The sequence below is a fragment of the Anomaloglossus baeobatrachus genome, chromosome 9, assembly GCF_048569485.1.
Source record: "Anomaloglossus baeobatrachus isolate aAnoBae1 chromosome 9, aAnoBae1.hap1, whole genome shotgun sequence".
Lineage (NCBI taxonomy): Eukaryota > Metazoa > Chordata > Amphibia > Anura > Aromobatidae > Anomaloglossus > Anomaloglossus baeobatrachus.
The window spans coordinates 165,795,166-165,819,744 of NC_134361.1; the positions used below are offsets into that span (position 1 = coordinate 165,795,166).

The 24,579-nt window shown below is 46.8% G+C and overlaps 15 non-coding genes across 15 annotated transcripts; all 15 read right to left on the reverse strand.

The window, feature by feature from the left end:
* Positions 1-1,690: 1,690 nt before the first annotated feature.
* On the reverse strand, positions 1,691-1,881 carry LOC142252393 (U2 spliceosomal RNA). The gene has a single exon (XR_012725772.1). It is a non-coding gene; the product is annotated as a U2 spliceosomal RNA (small nuclear RNA).
* A 1,388-nt stretch (positions 1,882-3,269) lies between these two features.
* On the reverse strand, positions 3,270-3,460 carry LOC142252394 (U2 spliceosomal RNA). The gene has a single exon (XR_012725773.1). It is a non-coding gene; the product is annotated as a U2 spliceosomal RNA (small nuclear RNA).
* A 1,388-nt stretch (positions 3,461-4,848) lies between these two features.
* Positions 4,849-5,039, reverse strand: LOC142252395 (U2 spliceosomal RNA). Its single transcript, XR_012725774.1, has one exon. It is a non-coding gene; the product is annotated as a U2 spliceosomal RNA (small nuclear RNA).
* A 1,388-nt stretch (positions 5,040-6,427) lies between these two features.
* Positions 6,428-6,618, reverse strand: LOC142252396 (U2 spliceosomal RNA). The gene has a single exon (XR_012725775.1). It is a non-coding gene; the product is annotated as a U2 spliceosomal RNA (small nuclear RNA).
* Positions 6,619-8,004: 1,386 nt separating this feature from the next.
* On the reverse strand, positions 8,005-8,195 carry LOC142252397 (U2 spliceosomal RNA). The gene has a single exon (XR_012725776.1). It is a non-coding gene; the product is annotated as a U2 spliceosomal RNA (small nuclear RNA).
* A 1,388-nt stretch (positions 8,196-9,583) lies between these two features.
* Positions 9,584-9,774, reverse strand: LOC142252399 (U2 spliceosomal RNA). The gene has a single exon (XR_012725778.1). It is a non-coding gene; the product is annotated as a U2 spliceosomal RNA (small nuclear RNA).
* A 1,388-nt stretch (positions 9,775-11,162) lies between these two features.
* Positions 11,163-11,353, reverse strand: LOC142252400 (U2 spliceosomal RNA). Its single transcript, XR_012725779.1, has one exon. It is a non-coding gene; the product is annotated as a U2 spliceosomal RNA (small nuclear RNA).
* Positions 11,354-12,741: 1,388 nt separating this feature from the next.
* Positions 12,742-12,932, reverse strand: LOC142252401 (U2 spliceosomal RNA). Its single transcript, XR_012725780.1, has one exon. It is a non-coding gene; the product is annotated as a U2 spliceosomal RNA (small nuclear RNA).
* Positions 12,933-14,320: 1,388 nt separating this feature from the next.
* LOC142252402 (U2 spliceosomal RNA) lies at positions 14,321-14,511 on the reverse strand. The gene has a single exon (XR_012725781.1). It is a non-coding gene; the product is annotated as a U2 spliceosomal RNA (small nuclear RNA).
* A 1,388-nt stretch (positions 14,512-15,899) lies between these two features.
* Positions 15,900-16,084, reverse strand: LOC142253322 (U2 spliceosomal RNA). Its single transcript, XR_012726622.1, has one exon. It is a non-coding gene; the product is annotated as a U2 spliceosomal RNA (small nuclear RNA).
* A 1,593-nt stretch (positions 16,085-17,677) lies between these two features.
* On the reverse strand, positions 17,678-17,868 carry LOC142252403 (U2 spliceosomal RNA). Its single transcript, XR_012725782.1, has one exon. It is a non-coding gene; the product is annotated as a U2 spliceosomal RNA (small nuclear RNA).
* Positions 17,869-19,256: 1,388 nt separating this feature from the next.
* Positions 19,257-19,447, reverse strand: LOC142252404 (U2 spliceosomal RNA). The gene has a single exon (XR_012725783.1). It is a non-coding gene; the product is annotated as a U2 spliceosomal RNA (small nuclear RNA).
* Positions 19,448-20,835: 1,388 nt separating this feature from the next.
* LOC142252405 (U2 spliceosomal RNA) lies at positions 20,836-21,026 on the reverse strand. The gene has a single exon (XR_012725784.1). It is a non-coding gene; the product is annotated as a U2 spliceosomal RNA (small nuclear RNA).
* A 1,388-nt stretch (positions 21,027-22,414) lies between these two features.
* On the reverse strand, positions 22,415-22,605 carry LOC142252406 (U2 spliceosomal RNA). The gene has a single exon (XR_012725785.1). It is a non-coding gene; the product is annotated as a U2 spliceosomal RNA (small nuclear RNA).
* Positions 22,606-23,993: 1,388 nt separating this feature from the next.
* On the reverse strand, positions 23,994-24,184 carry LOC142252407 (U2 spliceosomal RNA). The gene has a single exon (XR_012725786.1). It is a non-coding gene; the product is annotated as a U2 spliceosomal RNA (small nuclear RNA).
* Positions 24,185-24,579: the final 395 nt, after the last annotated feature.

Consider the following 24,579-nt stretch of genomic DNA (forward strand, 5'->3'; position numbering starts at 1 on the left):
CAAGGTACGGTGTGCTACAGAGCCCAAGGCTTGCCGGGGTCCCAAGCCAGCAAGCTCAGACTCACTCCAGGGTCGTCAGTCCTGGGGCACGTTGTACCATAGCCCCCCACCCTTACTCAGTCTCATAGACTCGATCCTGGTAGGGCCATGTTTTCCTCTAGATGAATATACTATCCACCCAGAGTACTAGCAAGCGCAACCTTCCAGTGTGCATTGTATCATTGTACTAAGGTGGCCTGGAGCTTAAACCACCTCTTCGAACAACACTACACTTGATCTTAGCCAAAAGGCCGAGAAGCGATAACCAGAATTGGTTTGGGCCTCGAGTGGCACCCTGGCCTATGCCGGACACATCTTAGGGAGAGAGAGCGAGAGGGAGACAAACCCACGCCTACAGAAGACATTTTGTCACCCAAGCCAACCCTTGAAAAGGCTGCTTTGCAGAGCAAAAACAAGAAGAATGGTGCGTTTTGCAGCCGCCGCCCCCCACTGCAATGAATCTGAATAACTCCTCCTTTAGGGCGCAAGCAACTCCCCTCCCCCTTGCAGTCTTTCCAATTCACGATACAAAAAGACGGACAGGACAGGTTGCCTGACTTTCCGTCACTGCCACCCTTTGCCATCCTTACCCGTAGAAAGCCCTTTCATCATCCCCAAACCCTAATCTTTTCCCTTTCCTTCCCAGCCCCCAAACCCTGCCCTCTGTACCCTTCTCACCACCCGCATCCCTTCTCCTGTCATCCCCCTACCACCCGGGAAAAAAAGAGCTTGCCCCCTCCTTACACTAGCCCACCCTCCCACCCAAAGAACAACTTCTGCTGCGCAGCTTGTTTTCTAGGCAGCAGCGCTATTGTGATGTCAGCGGGGGCATTGTGACAAGCCGCCAGTGTTCCGTCTCTTCATGTTGTGCACAGTTCAAACGGAAAATACATCAACAGGCAGACTACAGAAAAACTTACTATCAAAGGTTAGAGGGGGGCTTTCTCAGAGGGCTTTTTACAGTTTTTCTATTCCCAATTAGCCGTTTAAGTGTACTTATTGAAAGTAGTAATTCTTTCATAGGCCGCCCTTTCTTAGTATTTGACGTTCCTTATATTGCGGTATGAGGCTTTGCAGCAGGTTGCAAACATTCATCACCCATGACTGTCCCCAATTGAGCTCAGAAGCTCAATGTCTATCATGACCTCTCTTTTAGAATGTCCAAGAGCAAGCAAACTATTCCTCCAGGAGAGGGCGCCAACAGACTACTAAAGAGATCATCATTACTCAAAGAAAACCCCAAAAACCAATGCATGATAGGAATAAACAGGTAACTTTCTTTGGAGTGGAAGCGGAGAGATCGCACCAGATGCCAATTCTAGATCTTATCACACCTGTGGTCACTGCAGCAGCAGGTGAATCCACTTTGTCCAAAAGGGATCTATTCCATTCAATTGCAAATGATCTAGATAAGACAGAGAACTGCAGCACGGGACATAGCCGAGTTGGTCAGGTTGAGTGGTGATGAGTTTGCTATTTGGATGAATAAAGAAAGTCAAAAGTGTGAAAGATAAAAAACAAAAGGAGGAAGTGTGAAAAGTGAATGGGCCAAATTGAGGTGCATATGAAGACGTATGCTTTCTTCCAATTCATTAAACCGGGCTAATATGAATCAGGTGAATTGAGTTCTGCTTTTGGAAACTGGGTTAAGAAGGGGTGCACCGTTCCTGGAGGTACTGCAATACCAGGTCAATGCGTGGAGTGGACAGAGCAAGCTCTTTTTCCATCTCCCTGTTCTAAAAATCCATTTAATATATGGTCCCCAGATAGGGGACGTATCAGATATTAAACTGATAAGAACAGATACTACACTTGATCTTAGCCAAAAGGCCGAGAAGCGATAACCAGAATTGGTTTGGGCCTCGAGTGGCACCCTGGCCTATGCCGGACACATCTTAGGGAGAGAGAGCGAGAGGGAGACAAACCCACGCCTACAGAAGACATTTTGTCACCCAAGCCAACCCTTGAAAAGGCTGCTTTGCAGAGCAAAAACAAGAAGAATGGTGCGTTTTGCAGCCGCCGCCCCCCACTGCAATGAATCTGAATAACTCCTCCTTTAGGGCGCAAGCAACTCCCCTCCCCCTTGCAGTCTTTCCAACTCACGATACAAAAAGACGGACAGGACAGGTTGCCTGACTTTCCGTCACTGCCACCCTTTGCCATCCTTACCCGTAGAAAGCCCTTTCATCATCCCCAAACCCTAATCTTTTCCCTTTCCTTCCCAGCCCCCAAACCCTGCCCTCTGTACCCTTCTCACCACCCGCATCCCTTCTCCTGTCATCCCCCTACCACCCGGGAAAAAAAGAGCTTGCCCCCTCCTTACACTAGCCCACCCTCCCACCCAAAGAACAACTTCTGCTGCGCAGCTTGTTTTCTAGGCAGCAGCGCTATTGTGATGTCAGCGGGGGCATTGTGACAAGCCGCCAGTGTTCCGTCTCTTCATGTTGTGCACAGTTCAAACGGAAAATACATCAACAGGCAGACTACAGAAAAACTTACTATCAAAGGTTAGAGGGGGGCTTTCTCAGAGGGCTTTTTACAGTTTTTCTATTCCCAATTAGCCGTTTAAGTGTACTTATTGAAAGTAGTAATTCTTTCATAGGCCGCCCTTTCTTAGTATTTGACGTTCCTTATATTGCGGTATGAGGCTTTGCAGCAGGTTGCAAACATTCATCACCCATGACTGTCCCCAATTGAGCTCAGAAGCTCAATGTCTATCATGACCTCTCTTTTAGAATGTCCAAGAGCAAGCAAACTATTCCTCCAGGAGAGGGCGCCAACAGACTACTAAAGAGATCATCATTACTCAAAGAAAACCCCAAAAACCAATGCATGATAGGAATAAACAGGTAACTTTCTTTGGAGTGGAAGCGGAGAGATCGCACCAGATGCCAATTCTAGATCTTATCACACCTGTGGTCACTGCAGCAGCAGGTGAATCCACTTTGTCCAAAAGGGATCTATTCCATTCAATTGCAAATGATCTAGATAAGACAGAGAACTGCAGCACGGGACATAGGCGAGTTGGTCAGGTTGAGTGGTGATGAGTTTGCTATTTGGATGAATAAAGAAAGTCAAAAGTGTGAAAGATAAAAAACAAAAGGAGGAAGTGTGAAAAGTGAATGGGCCAAATTGAGGTGCATATGAAGACGTATGCTTTCTTCCAATTCATTAAACCGGGCTAATATGAATCAGGTGAATTGAGTTCTGCTTTTGGAAACTGGGTTAAGAAGGGGTGCACCGTTCCTGGAGGTACTGCAATACCAGGTCAATGCGTGGAGTGGACAGAGCAAGCTCTTTTTCCATCTCCCTGTTCTAAAAATCCATTTAATATATGGTCCCCAGATAGGGGACGTATCAGATATTAAACTGATAAGAACAGATACTACACTTGATCTTAGCCAAAAGGCCGAGAAGCGATAACCAGAATTGGTTTGGGCCTCGAGTGGCACCCTGGCCTATGCCGGACACATCTTAGGGAGAGAGAGCGAGAGGGAGACAAACCCACGCCTACAGAAGACATTTTGTCACCCAAGCCAACCCTTGAAAAGGCTGCTTTGCAGAGCAAAAACAAGAAGAATGGTGCGTTTTGCAGCCGCCGCCCCCCACTGCAATGAATCTGAATAACTCCTCCTTTAGGGCGCAAGCAACTCCCCTCCCCCTTGCAGTCTTTCCAATTCACGATACAAAAAGACGGACAGGACAGGTTGCCTGACTTTCCGTCACTGCCACCCTTTGCCATCCTTACCCGTAGAAAGCCCTTTCATCATCCCCAAACCCTAATCTTTTCCCTTTCCTTCCCAGCCCCCAAACCCTGCCCTCTGTACCCTTCTCACCACCCGCATCCCTTCTCCTGTCATCCCCCTACCACCCGGGAAAAAAAGAGCTTGCCCCCTCCTTACACTAGCCCACCCTCCCACCCAAAGAACAACTTCTGCTGCGCAGCTTGTTTTCTAGGCAGCAGCGCTATTGTGATGTCAGCGGGGGCATTGTGACAAGCCGCCAGTGTTCCGTCTCTTCATGTTGTGCACAGTTCAAACGGAAAATACATCAACAGGCAGACTACAGAAAAACTTACTATCAAAGGTTAGAGGGGGGCTTTCTCAGAGGGCTTTTTACAGTTTTTCTATTCCCAATTAGCCGTTTAAGTGTACTTATTGAAAGTAGTAATTCTTTCATAGGCCGCCCTTTCTTAGTATTTGACGTTCCTTATATTGCGGTATGAGGCTTTGCAGCAGGTTGCAAACATTCATCACCCATGACTGTCCCCAATTGAGCTCAGAAGCTCAATGTCTATCATGACCTCTCTTTTAGAATGTCCAAGAGCAAGCAAACTATTCCTCCAGGAGAGGGCGCCAACAGACTACTAAAGAGATCATCATTACTCAAAGAAAACCCCAAAAACCAATGCATGATAGGAATAAACAGGTAACTTTCTTTGGAGTGGAAGCGGAGAGATCGCACCAGATGCCAATTCTAGATCTTATCACACCTGTGGTCACTGCAGCAGCAGGTGAATCCACTTTGTCCAAAAGGGATCTATTCCATTCAATTGCAAATGATCTAGATAAGACAGAGAACTGCAGCACGGGACATAGCCGAGTTGGTCAGGTTGAGTGGTGATGAGTTTGCTATTTGGATGAATAAAGAAAGTCAAAAGTGTGAAAGATAAAAAACAAAAGGAGGAAGTGTGAAAAGTGAATGGGCCAAATTGAGGTGCATATGAAGACGTATGCTTTCTTCCAATTCATTAAACCGGGCTAATATGAATCAGGTGAATTGAGTTCTGCTTTTGGAAACTGGGTTAAGAAGGGGTGCACCGTTCCTGGAGGTACTGCAATACCAGGTCAATGCGTGGAGTGGACAGAGCAAGCTCTTTTTCCATCTCCCTGTTCTAAAAATCCATTTAATATATGGTCCCCAGATAGGGGACGTATCAGATATTAAACTGATAAGAACAGATACTACACTTGATCTTAGCCAAAAGGCCGAGAAGCGATAACCAGAATTGGTTTGGGCCTCGAGTGGCACCCTGGCCTATGCCGGACACATCTTAGGGAGAGAGAGCGAGAGGGAGACAAACCCACGCCTACAGAAGACATTTTGTCACCCAAGCCAACCCTTGAAAAGGCTGCTTTGCAGAGCAAAAACAAGAAGAATGGTGCGTTTTGCAGCCGCCGCCCCCCACTGCAATGAATCTGAATAACTCCTCCTTTAGGGCGCAAGCAACTCCCCTCCCCCTTGCAGTCTTTCCAATTCACGATACAAAAAGACGGACAGGACAGGTTGCCTGACTTTCCGTCACTGCCACCCTTTGCCATCCTTACCCGTAGAAAGCCCTTTCATCATCCCCAAACCCTAATCTTTTCCCTTTCCTTCCCAGCCCCCAAACCCTGCCCTCTGTACCCTTCTCACCACCCGCATCCCTTCTCCTGTCATCCCCCTACCACCCGGGAAAAAAAGAGCTTGCCCCCTCCTTACACTAGCCCACCCTCCCACCCAAAGAACAACTTCTGCTGCGCAGCTTGTTTTCTAGGCAGCAGCGCTATTGTGATGTCAGCGGGGGCATTGTGACAAGCCGCCAGTGTTCCGTCTCTTCATGTTGTGCACAGTTCAAACGGAAAATACATCAACAGGCAGACTACAGAAAAACTTACTATCAAAGGTTAGAGGGGGGCTTTCTCAGAGGGCTTTTTACAGTTTTTCTATTCCCAATTAGCCGTTTAAGTGTACTTATTGAAAGTAGTAATTCTTTCATAGGCCGCCCTTTCTTAGTATTTGACGTTCCTTATATTGCGGTATGAGGCTTTGCAGCAGGTTGCAAACATTCATCACCCATGACTGTCCCCAATTGAGCTCAGAAGCTCAATGTCTATCATGACCTCTCTTTTAGAATGTCCAAGAGCAAGCAAACTATTCCTCCAGGAGAGGGCGCCAACAGACTACTAAAGAGATCATCATTACTCAAAGAAAACCCCAAAAACCAATGCATGATAGGAATAAACAGGTAACTTTCTTTGGAGTGGAAGCGGAGAGATCGCACCAGATGCCAATTCTAGATCTTATCACACCTGTGGTCACTGCAGCAGCAGGTGAATCCACTTTGTCCAAAAGGGATCTATTCCATTCAATTGCAAATGATCTAGATAAGACAGAGAACTGCAGCACGGGACATAGGCGAGTTGGTCAGGTTGAGTGGTGATGAGTTTGCTATTTGGATGAATAAAGAAAGTCAAAAGTGTGAAAGATAAAAAACAAAAGGAGGAAGTGTGAAAAGTGAATGGGCCAAATTGAGGTGCATATGAAGACGTATGCTTTCTTCCAATTCATTAAACCGGGCTAATATGAATCAGGTGAATTGAGTTCTGCTTTTGGAAACTGGGTTAAGAAGGGGTGCACCGTTCCTGGAGGTACTGCAATACCAGGTCAATGCGTGGAGTGGACAGAGCAAGCTCTTTTTCCATCTCCCTGTTCTAAAAATCCATTTAATATATGGTCCCCAGATAGGGGACGTATCAGATATTAAACTGATAAGAACAGATACTACACTTGATCTTAGCCAAAAGGCCGAGAAGCGATAACCAGAATTGGTTTGGGCCTCGAGTGGCACCCTGGCCTATGCCGGACACATCTTAGGGAGAGAGAGCGAGAGGGAGACAAACCCACGCCTACAGAAGACATTTTGTCACCCAAGCCAACCCTTGAAAAGGCTGCTTTGCAGAGCAAAAACAAGAAGAATGGTGCGTTTTGCAGCCGCCGCCCCCCACTGCAATGAATCTGAATAACTCCTCCTTTAGGGCGCAAGCAACTCCCCTCCCCCTTGCAGTCTTTCCAATTCACGATACAAAAAGACGGACAGGACAGGTTGCCTGACTTTCCGTCACTGCCACCCTTTGCCATCCTTACCCGTAGAAAGCCCTTTCATCATCCCCAAACCCTAATCTTTTCCCTTTCCTTCCCAGCCCCCAAACCCTGCCCTCTGTACCCTTCTCACCACCCGCATCCCTTCTCCTGTCATCCCCCTACCACCCGGGAAAAAAAGAGCTTGCCCCCTCCTTACTAGCCCACCCTCCCACCCAAAGAACAACTTCTGCTGCGCAGCTTGTTTTCTAGGCAGCAGCGCTATTGTGATGTCAGCGGGGGCATTGTGACAAGCCGCCAGTGTTCCGTCTCTTCATGTTGTGCACAGTTCAAACGGAAAATACATCAACAGGCAGACTACAGAAAAACTTACTATCAAAGGTTAGAGGGGGGCTTTCTCAGAGGGCTTTTTACAGTTTTTCTATTCCCAATTAGCCGTTTAAGTGTACTTATTGAAAGTAGTAATTCTTTCATAGGCCGCCCTTTCTTAGTATTTGACGTTCCTTATATTGCGGTATGAGGCTTTGCAGCAGGTTGCAAACATTCATCACCCATGACTGTCCCCAATTGAGCTCAGAAGCTCAATCTCTATCATGACCTCTCTTTTAGAATGTCCAAGAGCAAGCAAACTATTCCTCCAGGAGAGGGCGCCAACAGACTACTAAAGAGATCATCATTACTCAAAGAAAACCCCAAAAACCAATGCATGATAGGAATAAACAGGTAACTTTCTTTGGAGTGGAAGCGGAGAGATCGCACCAGATGCCAATTCTAGATCTTATCACACCTGTGGTCACTGCAGCAGCAGGTGAATCCACTTTGTCCAAAAGGGATCTATTCCATTCAATTGCAAATGATCTAGATAAGACAGAGAACTGCAGCACGGGACATAGGCGAGTTGGTCAGGTTGAGTGGTGATGAGTTTGCTATTTGGATGAATAAAGAAAGTCAAAAGTGTGAAAGATAAAAAACAAAAGGAGGAAGTGTGAAAAGTGAATGGGCCAAATTGAGGTGCATATGAAGACGTATGCTTTCTTCCAATTCATTAAACCGGGCTAATATGAATCAGGTGAATTGAGTTCTGCTTTTGGAAACTGGGTTAAGAAGGGGTGCACCGTTCCTGGAGGTACTGCAATACCAGGTCAATGCGTGGAGTGGACAGAGCAAGCTCTTTTTCCATCTCCCTGTTCTAAAAATCCATTTAATATATGGTCCCCAGATAGGGGACGTATCAGATATTAAACTGATAAGAACAGATACTACACTTGATCTTAGCCAAAAGGCCGAGAAGCGATAACCAGAATTGGTTTGGGCCTCGAGTGGCACCCTGGCCTATGCCGGACACATCTTAGGGAGAGAGAGCGAGAGGGAGACAAACCCACGCCTACAGAAGACATTTTGTCACCCAAGCCAACCCTTGAAAAGGCTGCTTTGCAGAGCAAAAACAAGAAGAATGGTGCGTTTTGCAGCCGCCGCCCCCCACTGCAATGAATCTGAATAACTCCTCCTTTAGGGCGCAAGCAACTCCCCTCCCCCTTGCAGTCTTTCCAATTCACGATACAAAAAGACGGACAGGACAGGTTGCCTGACTTTCCGTCACTGCCACCCTTTGCCATCCTTACCCGTAGAAAGCCCTTTCATCATCCCCAAACCCTAATCTTTTCCCTTTCCTTCCCAGCCCCCAAACCCTGCCCTCTGTACCCTTCTCACCACCCGCATCCCTTCTCCTGTCATCCCCCTACCACCCGGGAAAAAAAGAGCTTGCCCCCTCCTTACACTAGCCCACCCTCCCACCCAAAGAACAACTTCTGCTGCGCAGCTTGTTTTCTAGGCAGCAGCGCTATTGTGATGTCAGCGGGGGCATTGTGACAAGCCGCCAGTGTTCCGTCTCTTCATGTTGTGCACAGTTCAAACGGAAAATACATCAACAGGCAGACTACAGAAAAACTTACTATCAAAGGTTAGAGGGGGGCTTTCTCAGAGGGCTTTTTACAGTTTTTCTATTCCCAATTAGCCGTTTAAGTGTACTTATTGAAAGTAGTAATTCTTTCATAGGCCGCCCTTTCTTAGTATTTGACGTTCCTTATATTGCGGTATGAGGCTTTGCAGCAGGTTGCAAACATTCATCACCCATGACTGTCCCCAATTGAGCTCAGAAGCTCAATGTCTATCATGACCTCTCTTTTAGAATGTCCAAGAGCAAGCAAACTATTCCTCCAGGAGAGGGCGCCAACAGACTACTAAAGAGATCATCATTACTCAAAGAAAACCCCAAAAACCAATGCATGATAGGAATAAACAGGTAACTTTCTTTGGAGTGGAAGCGGAGAGATCGCACCAGATGCCAATTCTAGATCTTATCACACCTGTGGTCACTGCAGCAGCAGGTGAATCCACTTTGTCCAAAAGGGATCTATTCCATTCAATTGCAAATGATCTAGATAAGACAGAGAACTGCAGCACGGGACATAGCCGAGTTGGTCAGGTTGAGTGGTGATGAGTTTGCTATTTGGATGAATAAAGAAAGTCAAAAGTGTGAAAGATAAAAAACAAAAGGAGGAAGTGTGAAAAGTGAATGGGCCAAATTGAGGTGCATATGAAGACGTATGCTTTCTTCCAATTCATTAAACCGGGCTAATATGAATCAGGTGAATTGAGTTCTGCTTTTGGAAACTGGGTTAAGAAGGGGTGCACCGTTCCTGGAGGTACTGCAATACCAGGTCAATGCGTGGAGTGGACAGAGCAAGCTCTTTTTCCATCTCCCTGTTCTAAAAATCCATTTAATATATGGTCCCCAGATAGGGGACGTATCAGATATTAAACTGATAAGAACAGATACTACACTTGATCTTAGCCAAAAGGCCGAGAAGCGATAACCAGAATTGGTTTGGGCCTCGAGTGGCACCCTGGCCTATGCCGGACACATCTTAGGGAGAGAGAGCGAGAGGGAGACAAACCCACGCCTACAGAAGACATTTTGTCACCCAAGCCAACCCTTGAAAAGGCTGCTTTGCAGAGCAAAAACAAGAAGAATGGTGCGTTTTGCAGCCGCCGCCCCCCACTGCAATGAATCTGAATAACTCCTCCTTTAGGGCGCAAGCAACTCCCCTCCCCCTTGCAGTCTTTCCAATTCACGATACAAAAAGACGGACAGGACAGGTTGCCTGACTTTCCGTCACTGCCACCCTTTGCCATCCTTACCCGTAGAAAGCCCTTTCATCATCCCCAAACCCTAATCTTTTCCCTTTCCTTCCCAGCCCCCAAACCCTGCCCTCTGTACCCTTCTCACCACCCGCATCCCTTCTCCTGTCATCCCCCTACCACCCGGGAAAAAAAGAGCTTGCCCCCTCCTTACACTAGCCCACCCTCCCACCCAAAGAACAACTTCTGCTGCGCAGCTTGTTTTCTAGGCAGCAGCGCTATTGTGATGTCAGCGGGGGCATTGTGACAAGCCGCCAGTGTTCCGTCTCTTCATGTTGTGCACAGTTCAAACGGAAAATACATCAACAGGCAGACTACAGAAAAACTTACTATCAAAGGTTAGAGGGGGGCTTTCTCAGAGGGCTTTTTACAGTTTTTCTATTCCCAATTAGCCGTTTAAGTGTACTTATTGAAAGTAGTAATTCTTTCATAGGCCGCCCTTTCTTAGTATTTGACGTTCCTTATATTGCGGTATGAGGCTTTGCAGCAGGTTGCAAACATTCATCACCCATGACTGTCCCCAATTGAGCTCAGAAGCTCAATGTCTATCATGACCTCTCTTTTAGAATGTCCAAGAGCAAGCAAACTATTCCTCCAGGAGAGGGCGCCAACAGACTACTAAAGAGATCATCATTACTCAAAGAAAACCCCAAAAACCAATGCATGATAGGAATAAACAGGTAACTTTCTTTGGAGTGGAAGCGGAGAGATCGCACCAGATGCCAATTCTAGATCTTATCACACCTGTGGTCACTGCAGCAGCAGGTGAATCCACTTTGTCCAAAAGGGATCTATTCCATTCAATTGCAAATGATCTAGATAAGACAGAGAACTGCAGCACGGGACATAGCCGAGTTGGTCAGGTTGAGTGGTGATGAGTTTGCTATTTGGATGAATAAAGAAAGTCAAAAGTGTGAAAGATAAAAAACAAAAGGAGGAAGTGTGAAAAGTGAATGGGCCAAATTGAGGTGCATATGAAGACGTATGCTTTCTTCCAATTCATTAAACCGGGCTAATATGAATCAGGTGAATTGAGTTCTGCTTTTGGAAACTGGGTTAAGAAGGGGTGCACCGTTCCTGGAGGTACTGCAATACCAGGTCAATGCGTGGAGTGGACAGAGCAAGCTCTTTTTCCATCTCCCTGTTCTAAAAATCCATTTAATATATGGTCCCCAGATAGGGGACGTATCAGATATTAAACTGATAAGAACAGATACTACACTTGATCTTAGCCAAAAGGCCGAGAAGCGATAACCAGAATTGGTTTGGGCCTCGAGTGGCACCCTGGCCTATGCCGGACACATCTTAGGGAGAGAGAGCGAGAGGGAGACAAACCCACGCCTACAGAAGACATTTTGTCACCCAAGCCAACCCTTGAAAAGGCTGCTTTGCAGAGCAAAAACAAGAAGAATGGTGCGTTTTGCAGCCGCCGCCCCCCACTGCAATGAATCTGAATAACTCCTCCTTTAGGGCGCAAGCAACTCCCCTCCCCCTTGCAGTCTTTCCAATTCACGATACAAAAAGACGGACAGGACAGGTTGCCTGACTTTCCGTCACTGCCACCCTTTGCCATCCTTACCCGTAGAAAGCCCTTTCATCATCCCCAAACCCTAATCTTTTCCCTTTCCTTCCCAGCCCCCAAACCCTGCCCTCTGTACCCTTCTCACCACCCGCATCCCTTCTCCTGTCATCCCCCTACCACCCGGGAAAAAAAGAGCTTGCCCCCTCCTTACACTAGCCCACCCTCCCACCCAAAGAACAACTTCTGCTGCGCAGCTTGTTTTCTAGGCAGCAGCGCTATTGTGATGTCAGCGGGGGCATTGTGACAAGCCGCCAGTGTTCCGTCTCTTCATGTTGTGCACAGTTCAAACGGAAAATACATCAACAGGCAGACTACAGAAAAACTTACTATCAAAGGTTAGAGGGGGGCTTTCTCAGAGGGCTTTTTACAGTTTTTCTATTCCCAATTAGCCGTTTAAGTGTACTTATTGAAAGTAGTAATTCTTTCATAGGCCGCCCTTTCTTAGTATTTGACGTTCCTTATATTGCGGTATGAGGCTTTGCAGCAGGTTGCAAACATTCATCACCCATGACTGTCCCCAATTGAGCTCAGAAGCTCAATGTCTATCATGACCTCTCTTTTAGAATGTCCAAGAGCAAGCAAACTATTCCTCCAGGAGAGGGCGCCAACAGACTACTAAAGAGATCATCATTACTCAAAGAAAACCCCAAAAACCAATGCATGATAGGAATAAACAGGTAACTTTCTTTGGAGTGGAAGCGGAGAGATCGCACCAGATGCCAATTCTAGATCTTATCACACCTGTGGTCACTGCAGCAGCAGGTGAATCCACTTTGTCCAAAAGGGATCTATTCCATTCAATTGCAAATGATCTAGATAAGACAGAGAACTGCAGCACGGGACATAGCCGAGTTGGTCAGGTTGAGTGGTGATGATTTTGCTATTTGGATGAATAAAGAAAGTCAAAAGTGTGAAAGATAAAAAACAAAAGGAGGAAGTGTGAAAAGTGAATGGGCCAAATTGAGGTGCATATGAAGACGTATGCTTTCTTCCAATTCATTAAACCGGGCTAATATGAATCAGGTGAATTGAGTTCTGCTTTTGGAAACTGGGTTAAGAAGGGGTGCACCGTTCCTGGAGGTACTGCAATACCAGGTCAATGCGTGGAGTGGACAGAGCAAGCTCTTTTTCCATCTCCCTGTTCTAAAAATCCATTTAATATATGGTCCCCAGATAGGGGACGTATCAGATATTAAACTGATAAGAACAGATACTACACTTGATCTTAGCCAAAAGGCCGAGAAGCGATAACCAGAATTGGTTTGGGCCTCGAGTGGCACCCTGGCCTATGCCGGACACATCTTAGGGAGAGAGAGCGAGAGGGAGACAAACCCACGCCTACAGAAGACATTTTGTCACCCAAGCCAACCCTTGAAAAGGCTGCTTTGCAGAGCAAAAACAAGAAGAATGGTGCGTTTTGCAGCCGCCGCCCCCCACTGCAATGAATCTGAATAACTCCTCCTTTAGGGCGCAAGCAACTCCCCTCCCCCTTGCAGTCTTTCCAATTCACGATACAAAAAGACGGACAGGACAGGTTGCCTGACTTTCCGTCACTGCCACCCTTTGCCATCCTTACCCGTAGAAAGCCCTTTCATCATCCCCAAACCCTAATCTTTTCCCTTTCCTTCCCAGCCCCCAAACCCTGCCCTCTGTACCCTTCTCACCACCCGCATCCCTTCTCCTGTCATCCCCCTACCACCCGGGAAAAAAAGAGCTTGCCCCCTCCTTACACTAGCCCACCCTCCCACCCAAAGAACAACTTCTGCTGCGCAGCTTGTTTTCTAGGCAGCAGCGCTATTGTGATGTCAGCGGGGGCATTGTGACAAGCCGCCAGTGTTCCGTCTCTTCATGTTGTGCACAGTTCAAACGGAAAATACATCAACAGGCAGACTACAGAAAAACTTACTATCAAAGGTTAGAGGGGGGCTTTCTCAGAGGGCTTTTTACAGTTTTTCTATTCCCAATTAGCCGTTTAAGTGTACTTATTGAAAGTAGTAATTCTTTCATAGGCCGCCCTTTCTTAGTATTTGACGTTCCTTATATTGCGGTATGAGGCTTTGCAGCAGGTTGCAAACATTCATCACCCATGACTGTCCCCAATTGAGCTCAGAAGCTCAATGTCTATCATGACCTCTCTTTTAGAATGTCCAAGAGCAAGCAAACTATTCCTCCAGGAGAGGGCGCCAACAGACTACTAAAGAGATCATCATTACTCAAAGAAAACCCCAAAAACCAATGCATGATAGGAATAAACAGGTAACTTTCTTTGGAGTGGAAGCGGAGAGATCGCACCAGATGCCAATTCTAGATCTTATCACACCTGTGGTCACTGCAGCAGCAGGTGAATCCACTTTGTCCAAAAGGGATCTATTCCATTCAATTGCAAATGATCTAGATAAGACAGAGAACTGCAGCACGGGACATAGCCGAGTTGGTCAGGTTGAGTGGTGATGAGTTTGCTATTTGGATGAATAAAGAAAGTCAAAAGTGTGAAAGATAAAAAACAAAAGGAGGAAGTGTGAAAAGTGAATGGGCCAAATTGAGGTGCATATGAAGACGTATGCTTTCTTCCAATTCATTAAACCGGGCTAATATGAATCAGGTGAATTGAGTTCTGCTTTTGGAAACTGGGTTAAGAAGGGGTGCACCGTTCCTGGAGGTACTGCAATACCAGGTCAATGCGTGGAGTGGACAGAGCAAGCTCTTTTTCCATCTCCCTGTTCTAAAAATCCATTTAATATATGGTCCCCAGATAGGGGACGTATCAGATATTAAACTGATAAGAACAGATACTACACTTGATCTTAGCCAAAAGGCCGAGAAGCGATAACCAGAATTGGTTTGGGCCTCGAGTGGCACCCTGGCCTATGCCGGACACATCTTAGGGAGAGAGAGCGAGAGGGAGACAAACCCACGCCTACAGAAGACATTTTGTCACCCAAGCCAACCCTTGAAAAGGCTGCTTTGCAGAGCAAAAACAAGAAGAATGGTGCGTTTTGCAGCCGCCGCCCCCCACTGCAATGAATCTGAATAACTCCTCTTTTAGGGCGCAAGCAACTCCCCTCCCCCTTGCAGTCTTTCCAATTCACGATACAAAAAGACGGACAGGACAGGTTGCCTGACTTTCCGTCACTGCCACCCTTTGCCATCCTTACCCGTAGAAAGCCCTTTCATCATCCCCAAACCCTAATCTTTTCCCTTTCCTTCCCAGCCCCCAAACCCTGCCCTCTGTACCCTTCTCACCACCCGCATCCCTTCTCCTGTCATCCCCCTACCACCCGGGAAAAAAAGAGCTTGCCCCCTCCTTACACTAGCCCACCCTCCCACCCAAAGAACAACTTCTGCTGCGCAGCTTGTTTTCTAGGCAGCAGCGCTATTGTGATGTCAGCGGGGGCATTGTGACAAGCCGCCAGTGTTCCGTCTCTTCATGTTGTGCACAGTTCAAACGGAAAATACATCAACAGGCAGACTACAGAAAAACTTACTATCAAAGGTTAGAGGGGGGCTTTCTCAGAGGGCTTTTTACAGTTTTTCTATTCCCAATTAGCCGTTTAAGTGTACTTATTGAAAGTAGTAATTCTTTCATAGGCCGCCCTTTCTTAGTATTTGACGTTCCTTATATTGCGGTATGAGGCTTTGCAGCAGGTTGCAAACATTCATCACCCATGACTGTCCCCAATTGAGCTCAGAAGCTCAATGTCTATCATGACCTCTCTTTTAGAATGTCCAAGAGCAAGCAAACTATTCCTCCAGGAGAGGGCGCCAACAGACTACTAAAGAGATCATCATTACTCAAAGAAAACCCCAAAAACCAATGCATGATAGGAATAAACAGGTAACTTTCTTTGGAGTGGAAGCGGAGAGATCGCACCAGATGCCAATTCTAGATCTTATCACACCTGTGGTCACTGCAGCAGCAGGTGAATCCACTTTGTCCAAAAGGGATCTATTCCATTCAATTGCAAATGATCTAGATAAGACAGAGAACTGCAGCACGGGACATAGCCGAGTTGGTCAGGTTGAGTGGTGATGAGTTTGCTATTTGGATGAATAAAGAAAGTCAAAAGTGTGAAAGATAAAAAACAAAAGGAGGAAGTGTGAAAAGTGAATGGGCCAAATTGAGGTGCATATGAAGACGTATGCTTTCTTCCAATTCATTAAACCGGGCTAATATGAATCAGGTGAATTGAGTTCTGCTTTTGGAAACTGGGTTAAGAAGGGGTGCACCGTTCCTGGAGGTACTGCAATACCAGGTCAATGCGTGGAGTGGACAGAGCAAGCTCTTTTTCCATCTCCCTGTTCTAAAAATCCATTTAATATATGGTCCCCAGATAGGGGACGTATCAGATATTAAACTGATAAGAACAGATGAGATTTCATCCGCAAATTTCAGAAAACGGTCATCGGCCACCACACAAAAGCGCAGTGCCGCAGGTGATCGCCTCCCGAGCCCAGGAACCACCAGCCATAAGGGGACGTAAGCACCAAAAGGCGCAACAATCCCCGAGGCCGGCGGGTGTGCAAGCCCGGGCCCCTCCCAGCCAAGACCAAGGCAAACCCAATGAAGGGACTACACTTGATCTTAGCCAAAAGGCCGAGAAGCGATAACCAGAATTGGTTTGGGCCTCGAGTGGCACCCTGGCCTATGCCGGACACATCTTAGGGAGAGAGAGCGAGAGGGAGACAAACCCACGCCTACAGAAGACATTTTGTCACCCAAGCCAACCCTTGAAAAGGCTGCTTTGCAGAGCAAAAACAAGAAGAATGGTGCGTTTTGCAGCCGCCGCCCCCCACTGCAATGAATCTGAATAACTCCTCCTTTAGGGCGCAAGCAACTCCCCTCCCCCTTGCAGTCTTTCCAATTCACGATACAAAAAGACGGACAGGACAGGTTGCCTGACTTTCCGTCACTGCCACCCTTTGCCATCCTTACCCGTAGAAAGCCCTTTCATCATCCCCAAACCCTAATCTTTTCCCTTTCCTTCCCAGCCCCCAAACCCTGCCCTCTGTACCCTTCTCACCACCCGCATCCCTTCTCCTGTCATCCCCCTACCACCCGGGAAAAAAAGAGCTTGCCCCCTCCTTACACTAGCCCACCCTCCCACCCAAAGAACAACTTCTGCTGCGCAGCTTGTTTTCTAGGCAGCAGCGCTATTGTGATGTCAGCGGGGGCATTGTGACAAGCCGCCAGTGTTCCGTCTCTTCATGTTGTGCACAGTTCAAACGGAAAATACATCAACAGGCAGACTACAGAAAAACTTACTATCAAAGGTTAGAGGGGGGCTTTCTCAGAGGGCTTTTTACAGTTTTTCTATTCCCAATTAGCCGTTTAAGTGTACTTATTGAAAGTAGTAATTCTTTCATAGGCCGCCCTTTCTTAGTATTTGACGTTCCTTATATTGCGGTATGAGGCTTTGCAGCAGGTTGCAAACATTCATCACCCATGACTGTCCCCAATTGAGCTCAGAAGCTCAATGTCTATCATGACCTCTCTTTTAGAATGTCCAAGAGCAAGCAAACTATTCCTCCAGGAGAGGGCGCCAACAGACTACTAAAGAGATCATCATTACTCAAAGAAAACCCCAAAAACCAATGCATGATAGGAATAAACAGGTAACTTTCTTTGGAGTGGAAGCGGAGAGATCGCACCAGATGCCAATTCTAGATCTTATCACACCTGTGGTCACTGCAGCAGCAGGTGAATCCACTTTGTCCAAAAGGGATCTATTCCATTCAATTGCAAATGATCTAGATAAGACAGAGAACTGCAGCACGGGACATAGCCGAGTTGGTCAGGTTGAGTGGTGATGAGTTTGCTATTTGGATGAATAAAGAAAGTCAAAAGTGTGAAAGATAAGAAACAAAAGGAGGAAGTGTGAAAAGTGAATGGGCCAAATTGAGGTGCATATGAAGACGTATGCTTTCTTCCAATTCATTAAACCGGGCTAATATGAATCAGGTGAATTGAGTTCTGCTTTTGGAAACTGGGTTAAGAAGGGGTGCACCGTTCCTGGAGGTACTGCAATACCAGGTCAATGCGTGGAGTGGACAGAGCAAGCTCTTTTTCCATCTCCCTGTTCTAAAAATCCATTTAATATATGGTCCCCAGATAGGGGACGTATCAGATATTAAACTGATAAGAACAGATACTACACTTGATCTTAGCCAAAAGGCCGAGAAGCGATAACCAGAATTGGTTTGGGCCTCGAGTGGCACCCTGGCCTATGCCGGACACATCTTAGGGAGAGAGAGCGAGAGGGAGACAAACCCACGCCTACAGAAGACATTTTGTCACCCAAGCCAACCCTTGAAAAGGCTGCTTTGCAGAGCAAAAACAAGAAGAATGGTGCGTTTTGCAGCCGCCGCCCCCCACTGCAATGAATCTGAATAACTCCTCCTTTAGGGCGCAAGCAACTCCCCTCCCCCTTGCAGTCTTTCCAATTCACGATACAAAAAGACGGACAGGACAGGTTGCCTGACTTTCCGTCACTGCCACCCTTTGCCATCCTTACCCGTAGAAAGCCCTTTCATCATCCCCAAACCCTAATCTTTTCCCTTTCCTTCCCAGCCCCCAAACCCTGCCCTCTGTACCCTTCTCACCACCCGCATCCCTTCTCCTGTCATCCCCCTACCACCCGGGAAAAAAAGAGCTTGCCCCCTCCTTACACTAGCCCACCCTCCCACCCAAAGAACAACTTCTGCTGCGCAGCTTGTTTTCTAGGCAGCAGCGCTATTGTGATGTCAGCGGGGGCATTGTGACAAGCCGCCAGTGTTCCGTCTCTTCATGTTGTGCACAGTTCAAACGGAAAATACATCAACAGGCAGACTACAGAAAAACTTACTATCAAAGGTTAGAGGGGGGCTTTCTCAGAGGGCTTTTTACAGTTTTTCTATTCCCAATTAGCCGTTTAAGTGTACTTATTGAAAGTAGTAATTCTTTCATAGGCCGCCCTTTCTTAGTATTTGACGTTCCTTATATTGCGGTATGAGGCTTTGCAGCAGGTTGCAAACATTCATCACCCATGACTGTCCCCAATTGAGCTCAGAAGCTCAATGTCTATCATGACCTCTCTTTTAGAATGTCCAAGAGCAAGCAAACTATTCCTCCAGGAGAGGGCGCCAACAGACTACTAAAGAGATCATCATTACTCAAAGAAAACCCCAAAAACCAATGCATGATAGGAATAAACAGGTAACTTTCTTTGGAGTGGAAGCGGAGAGATCGCACCAGATGCCAATTCTAGATCTTATCACACCTGTGGTCACTGCAGCAGCAGGTGAATCCACTTTGTCCAAAAGGGATCTATTCCATTCAATTGCAAATGATCTAGATAAGACAGAGAACTGCAGCACGGGACATAGCCGAGTTGGTCAGGTTGAGTGGTGATGAGTTTGCTATTTGGATGAATAAAGAAAGTCAAAAGTGTGAAAGATAAAAAACAAAAGGAGGAAGTGTGAAAAGTGAATGGGCCAAATTGAGGTGCATATGAAGACGTATGCTTTCTTCCAATTCATTAAACCGGGCTAATATGAATCAGGTGAATTGAGTTCTGCTTTTGGAAACTGGGTTAAGAAGGGGTGCACCGTTCCTGGAGGTACTGCAATACCAGGTCAATGCGTGGAGTGGACAGAGCAAGCTCTTTTTCCATCTCCCTGTTCTAAAAATCCATTTAATATATGGTCCCCAGATAGGGGACGTATCAGATATTAAACTGATAAGAACAGATACTACACTTGATCTTAGCCAAAAGGCCGAGAAGCGATAACCAGAATTGGTTTGGGCCTCGAGTGGCACCCTGGCCTATGCCGGACACATCTTAGGGAGAGAGAGCGAGAGGGAGACAAACCCACGCCTACAGAAGACATTTTGTCACCCAAGCCAACCCTTGAAAAGGCTGCTTTGCAGAGCAAAAACAAGAAGAATGGTGCGTTTTGCAGCCGCCGCCCCCCACTGCAATGAATCTGAATAACTCCTCCTTTAGGGCGCAAGCAACTCCCCTCCCCCTTGCAGTCTTTCCAATTCACGATACAAAAAGACGGACAGGACAGGTTGCCTGACTTTCCGTCACTGCCACCCTTTGCCATCCTTACCCGTAGAAAGCCCTTTCATCATCCCCAAACCCTAATCTTTTCCCTTTCCTTCCCAGCCCCCAAACCCTGCCCTCTGTACCCTTCTCACCACCCGCATCCCTTCTCCTGTCATCCCCCTACCACCCGGGAAAAAAAGAGCTTGCCCCCTCCTTACACTAGCCCACCCTCCCACCCAAAGAACAACTTCTGCTGCGCAGCTTGTTTTCTAGGCAGCAGCGCTATTGTGATGTCAGCGGGGGCATTGTGACAAGCCGCCAGTGTTCCGTCTCTTCATGTTGTGCACAGTTCAAACGGAAAATACATCAACAGGCAGACTACAGAAAAACTTACTATCAAAGGTTAGAGGGGGGCTTTCTCAGAGGGCTTTTTACAGTTTTTCTATTCCCAATTAGCCGTTTAAGTGTACTTATTGAAAGTAGTAATTCTTTCATAGGCCGCCCTTTCTTAGTATTTGACGTTCCTTATATTGCGGTATGAGGCTTTGCAGCAGGTTGCAAACATTCATCACCCATGACTGTCCCCAATTGAGCTCAGAAGCTCAATGTCTATCATGACCTCTCTTTTAGAATGTCCAAGAGCAAGCAAACTATTCCTCCAGGAGAGGGCGCCAACAGACTACTAAAGAGATCATCATTACTCAAAGAAAACCCCAAAAACCAATGCATGATAGGAATAAACAGGTAACTTTCTTTGGAGTGGAAGCGGAGAGATCGCACCAGATGCCAATTCTAGATCTTATCACACCTGTGGTCACTGCAGCAGCAGGTGAATCCACTTTGTCCAAAAGGGATCTATTCCATTCAATTGCAAATGATCTAGATAAGACAGAGAACTGCAGCACGGGACATAGCCGAGTTGGTCAGGTTGAGTGGTGATGAGTTTGCTATTTGGATGAATAAAGAAAGTCAAAAGTGTGAAAGATAAAAAACAAAAGGAGGAAGTGTGAAAAGTGAATGGGCCAAATTGAGGTGCATATGAAGACGTATGCTTTCTTCCAATTCATTAAACCGGGCTAATATGAATCAGGTGAATTGAGTTCTGCTTTTGGAAACTGGGTTAAGAAGGGGTGCACCGTTCCTGGAGGTACTGCAATACCAGGTCAATGCGTGGAGTGGACAGAGCAAGCTCTTTTTCCATCTCCCTGTTCTAAAAATCCATTTAATATATGGTCCCCAGATAGGGGACGTATCAGATATTAAACTGATAAGAACAGATACTACACTTGATCTTAGCCAAAAGGCCGAGAAGCGATAACCAGAATTGGTTTGGGCCTCGAGTGGCACCCTGGCCTATGCCGGACACATCTTAGGGAGAGAGAGCGAGAGGGAGACAAACCCACGCCTACAGAAGACATTTTGTCACCCAAGCCAACCCTTGAAAAGGCTGCTTTGCAGAGCAAAAACAAGAAGAATGGTGCATTTTGCAGCCGCCGCCCCCCACTGCAATGAATCTGAATAACTCCTCCTTTAGGGCGCAAGCAACTCCCCTCCCCCTTGCAGTCTTTCCAATTCACGATACAAAAAGACGGACAGGACAGGTTGCCTGACTTTCCGTCACTGCCACCCTTTGCCATCCTTACCCGTAGAAAGCCCTTTCATCATCCCCAAACCCTAATCTTTTCCCTTTCCTTCCCAGCCCCCAAACCCTGCCCTCTGTACCCTTCTCACCACCCGCATCCCTTCTCCTGTCATCCCCCTACCACCCGGGAAAAAAAGAGCTTGCCCCCTCCTTACACTAGCCCACCCTCCCACCCAAAGAACAACTTCTGCTGCGCAGCTTGTTTTCTAGGCAGCAGCGCTATTGTGATGTCAGCGGGGGCATTGTGACAAGCCGCCAGTGTTCCGTCTCTTCATGTTGTGCACAGTTCAAACGGAAAATACATCAACAGGCAGACTACAGAAAAACTTACTATCAAAGGTTAGAGGGGGGCTTTCTCAGAGGGCTTTTTACAGTTTTTCTATTCCCAATTAGCCGTTTAAGTGTACTTATTGAAAGTAGTAATTCTTTCATAGGCCGCCCTTTCTTAGTATTTGACGTTCCTTATATTGCGGTATGAGGCTTTGCAGCAGGTTGCAAACATTCATCACCCATGACTGTCCCCAATTGAGCTCAGAAGCTCAATGTCTATCATGACCTCTCTTTTAGAATGTCCAAGAGCAAGCAAACTATTCCTCCAGGAGAGGGCGCCAACAGACTACTAAAGAGATCATCATTACTCAAAGAAAACCCCAAAAACCAATGCATGATAGGAATAAACAGGTAACTTTCTTTGGAGTGGAAGCGGAGAGATCGCACCAGATGCCAATTCTAGATCTTATCACACCTGTGGTCACTGCAGCAGCAGGTGAATCCACTTTGTCCAAAAGGGATCTATTCCATTCAATTGCAAATGATCTAGATAAGACAGAGAACTGCAGCACGGGACATAGCCGAGTTGGTCAGGTTGAGTGGTGATGAGTTTGCTATTTGGATGAATAAAGAAAGTCAAAAGTGTGAAAGATAAAAAACAAAAGGAGGAAGTGTGAAAAGTGAATGGGCCAAATTGAGGTGCATATGAAGACGTATGCTTTCTTCCAATTCATTAAACCGGGCTAATATGAATCAGGTGAATTGAGTTCTGCTTTTGGAAACTGGGTTAAGAAGGGGTGCACCGTTCCTGGAGGTACTGCAATACCAGGTCAATGCGTGGAGTGGACAGAGCAAGCTCTTTTTCCATCTCCCTGTTCTAAAAATCCATTTAATATATGGTCCCCAGATAGGGGACGTATCAGATATTAAACTGATAAGAACAGATACTACACTTGATCTTAGCCAAAAGGCCGAGAAGCGATAACCAGAATTGGTTTGGGCCTCGAGTGGCACCCTGGCCTATGCCGGACACATCTTAGGGAGAGAGAGCGAGAGGGAGACAAACCCACGCCTACAGAAGACATTTTGTCACCCAAGCCAACCCTTGAAAAGGCTGCTTTGCAGAGCAAAAACAAGAAGAATGGTGCGTTTTGCAGCCGCCGCCCCCCACTGCAATGAATCTGAATAACTCCTCCTTTAGGGCGCAAGCAACTCCCCTCCCCCTTGCAGTCTTTCCAATTCACGATACAAAAAGACGGACAGGACAGGTTGCCTGACTTTCCGTCACTGCCACCCTTTGCCATCCTTACCCGTAGAAAGCCCTTTCATCATCCCCAAACCCTAATCTTTTCCCTTTCCTTCCCAGCCCCCAAACCCTGCCCTCTGTACCCTTCTCACCACCCGCATCCCTTCTCCTGTCATCCCCCTACCACCCGGGAAAAAAAGAGCTTGCCCCCTCCTTACACTAGCCCACCCTCCCACCCAAAGAACAACTTCTGCTGCGCAGCTTGTTTTCTAGGCAGCAGCGCTATTGTGATGTCAGCGGGGGCATTGTGACAAGCCGCCAGTGTTCCGTCTCTTCATGTTGTGCACAGTTCAAACGGAAAATACATCAACAGGCAGACTACAGAAAAACTTACTATCAAAGGTTAGAGGGGGGCTTTCTCAGAGGGCTTTTTACAGTTTTTCTATTCCCAATTAGCCGTTTAAGTGTACTTATTGAAAGTAGTAATTCTTTCATAGGCCGCCCTTTCTTAGTATTTGACGTTCCTTATATTGCGGTATGAGGCTTTGCAGCAGGTTGCAAACATTCATCACCCATGACTGTCCCCAATTGAGCTCAGAAGCTCAATGTCTATCATGACCTCTCTTTTAGAATGTCCAAGAGCAAGCAAACTATTCCTCCAGGAGAGGGCGCCAACAGACTACTAAAGAGATCATCATTACTCAAAGAAAACCCCAAAAACCAATGCATGATAGGAATAAACAGGTAACTTTCTTTGGAGTGGAAGCGGAGAGATCGCACCAGATGCCAATTCTAGATCTTATCACACCTGTGGTCACTGCAGCAGCAGGTGAATCCACTTTGTCCAAAAGGGATCTATTCCATTCAATTGCAAATGATCTAGATAAGACAGAGAACTGCAGCACGGGACATAGCCGAGTTGGTCAGGTTGAGTGGTGATGAGTTTGCTATTTGGATGAATAAAGAAAGTCAAAAGTGTGAAAGATAAAAAACAAAAGGAGGAAGTGTGAAAAGTGAATGGGCCAAATTGAGGTGCATATGAAGACGTATGCTTTCTTCCAATTCATTAAACCGGGCTAATATGAATCAGGTGAATTGAGTTCTGCTTTTGGAAACTGGGTTAAGAAGGGGTGCACCGTTCCTGGAGGTACTGCAATACCAGGTCAATGCGTGGAGTGGACAGAGCAAGCTCTTTTTCCATCTCCCTGTTCTAAAAATCCATTTAATATATGGTCCCCAGATAGGGGACGTATCAGATATTAAACTGATAAGAACAGATACTACACTTGATCTTAGCCAAAAGGCCGAGAAGCGATAACCAGAATTGGTTTGGGCCTCGAGTGGCACCCTGGCCTATGCCGGACACATCTTAGGGAGAGAGAGCGAGAGGGAGACAAACCCACGCCTACAGAAGACATTTTGTCACCCAAGCCAACCCTTGAAAAGGCTGCTTTGCAGAGCAAAAACAAGAAGAATGGTGCGTTTTGCAGCCGCCGCCCCCCACTGCAATGAATCTGAATAACTCCTCCTTTAGGGCGCAAGCAACTCCCCTCCCCCTTGCAGTCTTTCCAATTCACGATACAAAAAGACGGACAGGACAGGTTGCCTGACTTTCCGTCACTGCCACCCTTTGCCATCCTTACCCGTAGAAAGCCCTTTCATCATCCCCAAACCCTAATCTTTTCCCTTTCCTTCCCAGCCCCCAAACCCT